Genomic DNA, 13006 nt, shown 5'->3' with positions numbered 1-13006 from the left:
TATAAATGTCTCAGAGGTCAAAGAAGAAAGAATAAAAAAAGGTAAGTAAAAAGTGCTTTGAACGAAGTGATAATAAAAGCTTAAAATATCAGGATTTCTGGGATGAAACAGTATTTAGATGAACATTTAACAAAGTACTTGCATCAGAAAGAAGATAAAACAACAACCATATTTCAAATTATGTAGTAGGAAGGAAAAAATAAGAGTAGGAGCAGAAATATATGAAATAGAGAAGAAATAGCTAAAATTTGATAAGTCTAATCAAGGTAAAAAATAACAATGGAAAGGGACCTATCAAAATAACTCTACATTGTGGCTTAGTGGTCAAGTGCCTCTGAGTTCAATCCCTGGTACCAAAACCAAAACAAAACAACAGAAAACATCCTACAGATGCTAAAAATATATTAAGGTGACATTACAATTGTATGGCAACATCTGTGATAGCTTATATAACATGGTCTATATTAGAGAAGGATCCATGTGCTGCTGAGATAAAAGTGTATTCAGTCATTGATGGATGAAATATTCTGTATATGTTAAATCTAAATTATCAATTGTATTTTTTACTTCTATAGCTTCTTTATTTAGTTTTTGTTTGGAGGCTCTATCTAGTGGTGACAGAGGCATGTTAAAGTTAACCAGTACTACTGCATTGTGGTCTATTTGATTCTTGAAATTGAGAAGGGTTTGTTTGATATATGTAGATGCTCCATTGTTTGGGGCATAAATATTTACAATTGTTAGGTCTTGTTGATGTATAATTCCCTTTAGCAGTATGAAATGGCCCTCTTTGTCCCTTCTAAGTAACTTTTTGGCTTAATGTCCACTTTATCTGATATGAGGATAGAAACCCCTTCATGTTTACATGATCCATGTGAATGATATGCTTTTTCTCATCCTTTCACCTTTAGCATGTAAATGTCTTTGCCTATGAGATGAGTCTCTTGGAGACAGCATATTGTTGGGTCATGTTTTTTAATTCAACCTGCCAGTCTATGTCTCTTGATTGATGAGTTTAGCCATTAATATTCAAGGTTATTATTGAGATCTGATTTGTATTCCTGGTCATTTGGATTTATTTCTAGTTGTTAGTTTACATTAGTTTCTCCTTTGATTGACTATTCCTTTAGTGTAGTTCTTCCCTTTGCTAGTTTTCACTTTTTAAAAATTTTATCTTCATGGAATATTTTGTTGAGAATGTTCTATAATGCAGGCTTTCTACCTGTAAATTCTATTTAACTTTTGTTTGTCATGGAATCTTTGTATTTCTTTTTTTTTATTTTTTTAAAATTTATTTTTTATTTTTTTTTACCTTTTTAAATTTTATTCTAATTAGTTATACATGACAGTAGAGTGCACTTTGATACCTCATATAAATGGAGTATATTTTCTCATTCTTCTGGTTGTACATGATGTAAAAACACACCAGTCATTATAGTTATATATACACATAAGGTAATTGTGTCTGATTTATTCTACTATCCTTCCTACCCCCATACCCTCTCCCCTATTTTTAATTAATCATGCTATCAAACACACAGTAGAAAGTCTCACCATAACTGCTAAACAATCCAGATGGTCATTTAAAACTCATTCAACTTACTTAAGATCAAACACATCTGCTTTGTCTTCAAAGCTACTACTATACTGAGACGGTTAAAAAAAACACCCAAACACCTTGCAATCTTATTAAATTTCAGAGTAATGACTTCTTGCCTATGTTCTATTTTTTTTTTAATTTTTATTGTTGGTTGTTCAAAACATTACATAGTTCTTGATATATCATATTTCACACTTTGATTCAAGTGGGTTATGAACTCCCATTTTTACCCCGTATACAGATTGCAGAATCACATCGGTTACACATCCATTGATTTACCTATTGCCATACTAGTGTCTGTTGTATTCTGCTGCCTTTCCTATCCTCTACTATCTCCCCTCCCCTCCCCTCCCCTCTTCTCTACCCCATCTACTGTAATTCATTTCTCTCCCTTGTTTTTTTTTCCCCCTTTCCTCTCACTTCCTCTTGTATGTAATTTTGTAAAACCCTGAGGGTCTCCTTCCATTCCATGCAATTTCCTTTCTCTCTCCCTTTCCCTCCCGCCTCTCATCCCTGTTTAATGTTAATCTTCTTCTCATGCTCTTCGTCCCTACTCTGTTCTTAGTTACTCTCCTTACATCAAAGAAGACATTTGGCATTTGTTTTTTAGGGATTGGCTAGCTTCACTTAGCATAATCTGCTCTAATGCCATCCATTTCCCTGCAAATTCTATGATTTTGTCATTTTTTAATGCAGAGTAATACTCCATTGTGTATAAATGCCACATTTTTTTTATCCATTCATCTATTGAAGGGCATCTAGGTTGGTTCCACAGTCTTGCTATTGTGAATTGTGTTGCTATGAACATCGATGTAGCAGTGTCCCTGTAGTGTGCTCTTTTTAGGTCTTTAGGGAATAGACAAAGAAGGGGAATAGCTGGGTCAAATGGTGGTTCCATTCCCAGCTTTCCAAGAAATCTCCATACTGCTTTCCAAATTGGCCACACCAATTTTCAGTCCCACCAGCAATGTACAAGTGTAACCTTTTCCCCACATCCTCGCCAGCACTTGTTGTTGTTTGACTTCCTAATGGCTGCCAATCTTTCTGGAGTGAGATGGTATCTTAGGGTGGTTTTGATTTGCATTTCTCTGACTGCTAGAGATGGTGAGCATTTTTTCATGTACTTGTTGATTGATTGTATGTCCTCCTCTGAGAAGTGTCTGTTCAGGTCCTTGGCCCATTTGTTGATTGGGTTATTTGTTTTCTTATTGTTTAATTTTTTGAGTTCTTTGTATACTCTGGATATTAGGGCTCTATCTGAAGTGTGAGGAGTAAAGATTTGTTCCCAGGATGTAGGCTCCCTATTTACCTCTCTTATTGTTTCTTTTGCTGAGAAAAAACTTTTTAGTTTGAGTAAGCCCCATTTGTTGATTCTAGTTATTAACTCTTGTGCTATGGGTGTCCTATTGAGGAATTTGGAGCCCGACCCCACAGTGTGTAGATTGTAGCCAACTTTTTCTTCTATCAGATGCCGTGTCTCTGATTTGATATCAAGCTCCTTGATCCATTTTGAGTTAACTTTTGTGCATGGTGAGAGAAAGGGATTCAGTTTCATTTTGTTGCATATGGACTTCCAGTTTTCCCAGCACCATTTGTTGAAGATGCTATCCTTCCTCCATTGCATGCTTTTAGCCCCTTTATCAAATATAAGATAGTTGTAATATTGTGGATTGGTTTCTGTGTCCTCTATTCTGTACCATTGGTCCACCCGCCTATTTTGGTACCAGTACCATGATGTTTTTGTTACTATTGCTCTGTAGTATAGTTTGAAGTCTGGTATCGCTATACCGCCTGATTCACACTTCCTGCTTAGAGTTGTTTTTGCTATTCTGGGTCTTTTATTTTTCCATATGAATTTCATGATTGCTTTCTCTATTTCTACAAGAAATGCCGTTGGGATTTTGATTGGCATTGCATTAAACCTATAGAGAACTTTTGGTAATATCGCCATTTTGATGATGTTAGTTCTGCCTATCCATGAACAGGGTATATTTTTCCATCTTCTAAGATTTTCTTCTATTTCTCTCTTTAGGGTTCTGTAGTTTTCATTGTATAAATCTTTCACCTCTTTTGTTAGGTTGATTCCCAAGTATTTTATTTTTTGGGAGGATTTTGTGAATGGAGTGGTTGTCCTCATTTCCATTTCAGAGGATTTGTTGCTGATATACAGGAATGCCTTTGATTTATGCGTGTTGATTTTATATCCTGCCACTTTGCTGAATTTGTTTATTAGCTCTAATAGTTTCTTTGTAGACCCTTTTAGGTCTGCTAGGTATAGAATCATGTCATCTGCAAATAGTGATAATTTAAGTTCTTCTTTTCCTATTTTTATGCCTTTAATTTCTTTCGTCTGTCTAATTGCTCTGGCCAGTGTTTCGAGAACTATGTTGAATAGAAGTGGTGAGAGAGGGCATCCCTGTCTTTTTCCAGGTTTTAGAGGGAATGCCTTCAATTTTTCCCCGTTCAGAATGATGCTAGCCTGAGGCTTAGCATAGATAGCTTTTACAATATTGAGGTATGTTCCTGTTATCCCTAGTTTTTCTAGAGTTTTGAACATAAAGGGATGCTGTACTTTGTCGAATGCTTTTTCTGCATCTATCGAGATGATCATATGGTTCTTATCTTTAAGTCTATTGATGTGGTGAATAACATTTATTGATTTCCGTATATTGAACCAGCCTTGCATCCCAGGGATGAATCCTACTTGATCATGGTGCACTGCCGCAGTCTGGCTGGGCACAATTCAGGAGCCACTTGTCAAAAGAAACTAACTTTATTTTTAGAACCACACAAGATAAACAAAACAGCTCCTCAGGAAAAAACCCTCAGAGCCCAACTGCCACCACCGGCTTCCCACAAGCCACACACCCCAACAACCTCTTCCTCCCACAATCCTCCTGCTCTTGAGGCCGATTGGCTGGGTCGCATGGGCGGAGCCAAAAAAGTCCCCCAATGAGCAGCTCCGTGGTCTGAAAGGGCAGGGAAACAGCCCAATGAGCATCTCCACAGAGGAGCCAATCAGCTAGGTGTTGCTGGGGCCGCTGTGAGCCAATCATCAGCTGGCAGTCTGAAAGTTTGCTGGAGCCCCTTCGGCTGTGGCTCTCAACATCTCCCCCTCTCTGTTTAAACAAGAAGCATGTGGCTTAGGGACCATGTCTGCCTTAGGTTGTTCAATAGTACATATGGTCCTTACCCGTTATTGGATGAGCTGACCTCAAGGCGTCAGCCTCCTGTCTTAGGTTGGTACCATAGTAATTGGATCTTACCCGTCATTGACTACCAGTCCAGTATACAGCCACACCTGTGTAGAGGTCTTCGTACCAGCGGGGGGGGGTGAGGTTCTTTGCCTCACCTCTGTTGGCCCCCAAATTTTAGCTGAACGATCATGACAAACAGAAGGGAGGAAGATACACCAAGCCAACTGACGGCTCCTTTTGGAAAAATTGTACCACCGATGACACCATCAGCATAAATACCCCAACACTACCACAAGTCGCTGCACCAACAGATAGTTCACAATGCATATAAGTGAGTTCACAATGCATATAAGTGATACATAGTCCAGGCAAGTTCTGCAAGCAGTTCAGTGATGGCTATTGCAGAAGCTGTAGATTGGTTTTATCTTTGTCTTCATGCACTGGGATGAAGATAGGAATTCTGGCAATAATGGCTAAAGAAAAATTATATAACATTATATAACATTCCAGAAGGCACTAAAAGAAAACAATTTTCTTAACAATTTACATTGTCTTCACTGAAGATAGGAATTCTGGCAATAATGGCTAAAGAAAAATTATGTAACATTCCAGAAGGCATTAAAAGAAAACAATTTTCTTAACAATTTACATTATCTTTAAGAGAATTATTAAATATAATGAAAAGGAAAGGTGAAAGTAAACAAACAGATCTGTTAACCTCCTTTTTTGTTCACATTTTAAAACAATCTCCAACAGCTGTTTACCCAATTTAAATTAAACCATTTAAATCACGTGAATAAAAAAAAAAATTATTTGGATCCATTTTTTCATGAGTGCTCATCATATATGACATATGGACATATGTACATTCAAATACAAAACACAAGTGTGCACACATAATACATATGACACATAATATAATAGTAAAGGCCTTATAACTTTTTACAGGTGAAATCTCCATTGCAATGTTTAAAAACTCTATAGTCAAAAAATAGAACTGATCAGCAAAACATTAACCTAGGTCTGTATGAGCTCAAAAAAAAAAATATATGGGAAAGGGCAATAATAAAATAGATATTGAAAAAAGCATTCTGGTTCTGTCGCAGATGTAAGAATAACCAAACTGGAGTTCTGGATATCACATCTTCTTTTTGGTCTGTAGAAATCGCTTTAGTTAATCTGTCTGGAATCCAAATCAGCTGCTGTTCTTCCTGTGGAAACATATAAACAGACCCCCGACTCCAGGAAATCACTGGGTCAGGACCTTAGTTAATCTCTCTGGAATCCAAATTGGCTGCTGTTCTCCCTGTGGAAACACACAAACAGACCCCCGACTCCAGACAATTACTGGGTCAGGACCTTTCCATTGTCCTGTTAGAATATCCTTCCAAAGTACCTTGGGCTTATATACATTTTTTGGACACATATGCCTTTCCGCAGCACTAAGCCCTGATGAATCCAAATTTAAAAAGTTTAGAGTAAAAAGGGTTATTTTAAGTTTATCTTTGGGGAATATATACCCCTTCCCAATTCCTTCTTTTTGCTTTAATAAGTACATTTTAATAGTTTGATGAGCTCTTTCAACTATGCCTTGTCCCTGTGGATTGTATGGAATTCCTGTTATGTGAGTAATGCCAAATGATGAGCAAAATTGTTTAAAAGAGGTAGAAGTATAACCAGGGGCATTATCTGTTTTTAACTGTTTTGGAACGCCCACAGTGGCAAAATTTTGTAAGCAATGAGCTATAACATCTTTAGTTTTTTCTCCGGCATGAAGGGAGCCCATCAAAAATCCAGAAGAAGTATCAACTGTAACATGCAAATATTTTAATTTTCCAAATTCTGGCAAGTGTGTGACGTCCATCTGCCAAATATGGTTAGGTATCAATCCTTTAGGATTGACTCCAAGATTAATTTGTGGTAAAAAGGTCACACAATTTTGACATTGTTTTATTATTTGTCTAGCTTGTTCCTTAGTTATTTTAAAACGCTTTTGTAAAGTATTAGCATTGACATGGAACTTTTTATGAAAATTTATAGCTTCTTCTAGTGTAGAGAAAATATTATGTCATGTGTAGTTTTATCTGCTAAATCATTGCCCAAACTAAGGGCTCCAGGCAATCCTGTATGTGCCCTGATATGTCCTATAAAGAATGGATGTTTTCTGTCCCAGATTAGACTTTGTATAGTGGAAAGCAAAAAGAAAATAGTAGAGGAAGGGGAAATCCTACCAGCATCTTCAAGGGATACTATAGCATTAACTATATACTGACTATCAGAAAATAAATTAAATACAGAATTTTTAAACATCACAAAAGCCTGTAATACTGCCTTAAGCTCTACCTTTGAGCTGATTGTTTGGGTACTAAAAATGTAAAAGTTTGATCAGGTGTAACTATTGCTGCTGTACCATTATTTGATCCATCAGTGAATATATTTGGAGCATTCCCCATAGGTGTTTTTCTTGTCATTTTTGGAAAAATTACAGGATGCGATGACCAAAAAGACAATAAAGGATTAGATGGTAAGTGGTTATCAAATGAAACATTAGATTTGCACATGATTATTGCCCAAGTATTTAACTCATTAGCTAACTCATCAATTTGATTCATAGTATATGGAGTAATAATTTTATTGGGAGAAATTCCAAACACTCCCTTTGCTGCTTTTATTCCTTTGAGTATTAATTGTCCTACAGCCTCAGGATACCTAGTAAGAATAGTGTTAGGAGAATAAGATAAATGTATCCATAATAATGGGCCTTCTTGCCAAAATACTCCTGTAGGAATATTTTTTGTTGGTAGTACAATAAATAATAAAGGCAAACTTATATCAATTCTATCCAAATGCATATTTTCCATATATGTTTCAATGATTTTTAATGCCTTTCTTGCTTCAGGCGTTAACATTCGGGGTGAATTTGGATCTGATGGACCTTTTAGGATATCAAATAAAGGTCCCAACTCTCCTGTTGGTATACCTAGATAAGGCCTTATCCAATTTATGTCTCCTAATAACTTTGAAAGTCATTAAGTGATTTGAGTTGATCTACTCGTATTTGAATTTTTGGTGGACGGACCATGGTTGAGGATAATAGAACTCCTAAATAATTAATTGGAAAATTTAATTGTACTTTATCTATTGCTATCTCTAGATTATAATTTTTTAATAAGTTTGTAAGTGTGGCATAACAGTCTAGCAATGTGTTTTTAGCTTTGTGTGCTAATAATACATCATCCATATAGTGAAATATTTGTAGTTCAGGATTTTGATTTCTAAGTGGCTGGATTGCTTTGTTAACATAAATTTGACACATAGTTGGGCTGTTAGCCATCCCTTGAGGGAGTACTTTCCATTCATATCTCTGATCAGGACCTTCATGATTCAGTGCAGGGATAGTAAATGCAAAACCTGGACTATCCTCAGGATGAATTGGAATTGAAAAAAAACAATCTTTAATATCTATAACTAAAACATACCAAGTTTTTGGCAAAGCAGACAATTGAGGAATCCCCGATTGAGCAGGTCCCATAATAACCATCTCATTATTAATGGCTCTTAAATCTTGCAATAATCTCCATTTACCAGATTTCTTTTTGATGACAAAAATGGGAGTATTATGGGGAGATACAGAAGGTTGTATATGTCCTTCTGCTAATTGTTGTTTGACCAGATTATGGGCTGCTAGTATCTTTTCTTTAGTCAGGGGCCACTGAGGAACCCATACTGGTCTTTCTGATTTCCAAGTAATTTTTATTGTCTCAGTGGCCCTTTCTGAAAATCCAACCCATGTCTGTCTGTTCCTTGATCTATTTGTATTGGTGCTGCTATACCTTGTTCTTGTTTCCCTAATCTTTTTCCTTTCCTAAAACCTTGTCTAGTCATAATAGTGGGTGCATTTTGGTTGATGTTATTTGTTAATGTCAAACCTAATTGATCTAGGACATCTCGTCCCCATAAATTTATAGGAAGATGATCCAATACATATGGCTGTATAGTTCCTTCACATCCTTCAGGATCCTTCCAATCTAATACCATTGCACTTCTATGGGGATTAGTCGCCACTCCTAGGCCTCGAAGCGTTTGAGTGGCTTGTTGTAATGGCCAATGTTTTGGCCATTCTTGACGAGAGATGATGCTAAGGTCTGCACCTGTATCCAGTAGCCCATTAAATTCATGTCCTTGAATATTTAGTTTTAGCATGGGGCGAGAATCTAAATTTAAAGACAGCATAGCCCAATCTACACCTGTGGAGCCTAATCCCTTGGAACCTCTTTCTATAGCACGACTGGAAAATTTATCAGCCAATCAGCTAGGTGTTGCTGGGGCCGCTGTGAGCCAATCATCAGCTGGCAGTCTGAAAGTTTGCTGGAGCCCCTTCGGCTGTGGCTCTCAACAGTGCACAATTTTTTTGATATGTTTTTGTATCCGATTTGCCAGAATTTTATTGAGGATTTTTGTATGTAGATTCATTAGAGATATTGGTCTGTAGTTTTCTTTCTTTGAATTGTCTTTGTCTGGTTTAGGAATCAGGGTGATGTTGGCCTCGTAGGATGAATTTGGAAGTTCTCCCTCTTTTTCTATTTCCTGGAATAGCTTGAAAAGTTCCGGACGCGGGCAGCGGCTCTGCTCTGCCCCTCCTCCAATTCGGGTGATGTGTGTACCACGCCTGTGGGCCGCTGGGCCTATTCTGGTTGGTCGCAGGTCTGCCTACCTTGCAGGCACGGGCAGTGGCTCTGCTCTGCTCCTACTCCAATTGGGGTGACGTGTCTACCACCCCGGCGGGCTGCTGGGCCTCAGAATCTTTGTATTTCATCTTCAAATCTGAAGCTTAATTTTGCTGGATATAGGATTCTTGGTTGGCATCCATTTTCTTTCAGAGCTTGGTATTTGTTACTCCAGGACATCCTAGCTTTGAGTGTCTGGGTTGAGAAATCAACTGAGATCTGATTTGACATTTTTCTCTTGCAGCATTTAAAATTCTATTCTTATTCTGAATGTTAGGCATTTTCATTATAATGGGTCTTGGTGTAGGTCTGTGGTAATTGTGCACATTTAGGGGTCCTGTAAACCTCTTGTATTTGATTTTCCATGTCATTCTATAGGTTTGGGGATTTTTCTGATATTATTTCATTGAAAACATTGTGCATTTCTTTGGTTTGTATCTACACCTTCATTTATCCTGATAAATCATTAATTTGGTCTTTTCATGTTATCCCATAGTTCTTGGAAGTTCTGTTCATGGTTTTAAAATATGTTCTCTCTGTGGTCAACTCTATTTTCATGATTATATATTTTGTCTTCATTGCCTGAGGTTCTTTCTTCCAAGTGGTCTAGTCTGTTGATGATGCTTTCTATTGAATTTTTTTAATATTTATTTCTTAGTTGTACACAATACCTTTATGTTGTTTTTTTTTTTATGTGGTGTTTAGGATCGAACCCAGGGCCTTCCATGTGCTAGGTGAGCGCTCTACCGCTGAGCCAAAACCCCAGCCCCTCTATTGAATTTTTAATTTGGTTTATTGTTTCCTTCATTCTTAGGATTGGTGGTGGTTGGTGGTTTTTTTGTTTGTTTGTTTGTTTATTCAGAATCTCTGCCTCTTTATTGAAATGATTTTTCACTTCCTGTATTTTCTCTGATTTCATTTCTTTTACCATCCTTCACAGATAAGGAAGAACTGTCTGCGTTCTAAACTCCTTCTCTGACATTTCTTCCACTATGGTGTTGATGAATTCTGTTACTGGAGTATCTTGGTTTGCTTAGGGTGACTTGTTCCCTTCCTTTTTCATGGTGTTTGTGTGTCTACCCATCTAACAGTATGGATCTGAAGCAGTAGAGTTTCTACCTTGTGGACTTAATAGTGTCTCTCAAGGTTTCCAGTACCTCACTGTTTAGGTGGAGACAAATAATAACAACCAATACAAGCAATATACTGTATTAAACCAAATAGTTCTTACTATGATGTCTACAATGTTAATTATCACAATTAACCAAAATAATATGATCAGTTATTGCCTATAATAAAAACAGCAAGTTTGCAAAGGGTTTATAAATTCAAATGGTGGACAGGGAAAGAACAGAAGTGATATAGGATGTGATGATTATGAAGGAGGAGGAGATAAGAAATAAAAAAAATTAAAGAGTGAAAGAGAATAATAGAGATTGGCTGTTAGTGGAAGAAAAGAGAATCAAGGGAAACTGGAATACACACACACACACGTGTGTGTTTATATATATATATAAGGTAAAAGTTTTTAAAAAAATTGTAAACAAAAGAATACAAAAAAAATCCCTAAATATACTAATGAAATATCCTAGTCCACAAAAAAATAATCTATGAAAAACAACTGGCTTCAAAAATGCTACAAGTGAGAAAAGAAACGAATATGAATAAGTATAAATGTCCATGTATCATTAAGGTCATAATCAAACAGAGAAAAAGAATTTTACAAAAATTTTGATGAAAAGTTAAAAGAATTCTTTCCTTTGGAGTTCAAAATAGTCTCAGTTTCTCTTCTCAGCAGTTTTAGGTGGGGTCCTCTGGATTGCTGGAGTGAGAGAGGTTATCCTGGAGGCAGAATTCCTGGAGGCAGGGTCAGGGTTAGGTGGGATCCATGCTCTTCACTGAATGCCAATTGGTCTGGAGATTTTAAAGCAGCATACCTCCAGTGCCCAGTACTTGCTGGTCCACACTGGAAGACTGTATTGCAGGGATCTCTCCTGGGTTCCACTTGTGTGGCCAGGGACCCAATTCTCAGTCCCCTATGTCACTTTCAGACCCCTCTATTCTGGGTCTTGGGTTCAGTCTCAAAAAAATCTCCTGTCCCTGTCCTTCTGTGTTCCCAGCCAGATGTGTCTCTCCCAGTGGGTCTCACAAGCAGTCAGATTGGAGGGGAGGGGTAGAGCTGGGTGGGTTTCCATGACCAGTTGTCCCCTGTGTAATCCTCTCTCTACATTTGATTTTCTCCTGGTCACTTAAGCACACGCTATCATGCAGTGTGTTTACTACTGGGCCAACTCAGGTTTGTCAGAAATCAGCCCCCTCAACCCCCACACAGCAGCTGCATGTAGTTACTTCCTTTGTCTTCTGCACCCTGCCAGGAGATATGGCGGCCTCTTTCCTTGCACACTGATATTATGCAGTGTGACTTTCAGGTTTGCCTGGTAATGTCCTTGATTTCTAAACACTCCAAATCCAAGATATAGAGTGTTTAAAAACGCAGCTTCTGTTAATTCCCTTGTTCCTCTACTATGTTCACGGAGGGACCACTCTGGCTGGTGTTTCTGGCCTGGCAGCAGTGGCTGTGCCACTGGGGATTTCTTCCTTATTTTATTATATCCAACCTCCTGAGTCCCTAATCTGCTTTGAATGTCCAGTTTTAAATTCCAGTAAAGTCCCCCCACTTTTTTTTTTTTTTTTGTTCACCCACCTTGCAGAGAAACTGCCTATCTGCTTTCTTGGTTTCATTCCACAGAGCAGACGGGAAAATGACCTCCTGTACTTTGCCATCTTAAAAAAATGAGTTTTTTTGTTTGTTTGTTTTGTTATTGTTTTTACTTAGCTCTGTAGTATAATTGTGATGTCTCCAGCATTGTGGGTTTTTTTGTTTTTTGGGGGTTTTTGTTTGTTTGTTTGGCTTAGAATTTTTGGCTTTTCTGGGTCTTTTATTCTTTCAGATGAATTCTAGGATTTTTTTTTTTTCTGTGAAGAATGTCATTGATATTTTCATGGGGATTGCACTGAATCTGTATATTGCTTTTTAATATTATGGCCATTTTAACAATTATTTAAAATGAACATGGGAGTTCTATACATCTTCTGAAGTCTTCAATTTCCTTCTTTAGTGTTCTATAGTTTTTATTATAGAGGGATTTCATCTCCTTGGTTAGATTTATTCCTAGGTATTTTAATTTATTTTTTGAGGTTATTGTAAATGGGGTTGTTTCCCTGATTTCATTCTCAGCAGATTCTTTGTTGGTATATAGGAAAGCTGTTGATTTTTATATGTTGATTTCGTAATCTGCTACTTTGCCAAATTTGTTTATTAGCTCTAGCAATCTTCCAGTGGAGCTTTTTGAATCTTATAAATATATAGTAATATCATCTGAAAATAATGATAATTTGGCTTTTTTTTCCTCCTATATTTGTCCCTTTAATTTGCTTCTATTGCCTAATCATTCTGGCTAGAATTTATAGTACTGTATTAA

Source organism: Callospermophilus lateralis, chromosome 2, assembly GCF_048772815.1.
Source record: "Callospermophilus lateralis isolate mCalLat2 chromosome 2, mCalLat2.hap1, whole genome shotgun sequence".
NCBI classification, from domain to species: domain Eukaryota; kingdom Metazoa; phylum Chordata; class Mammalia; order Rodentia; family Sciuridae; genus Callospermophilus; species Callospermophilus lateralis.
This window is presented reverse-complemented; position numbering follows the sequence as displayed.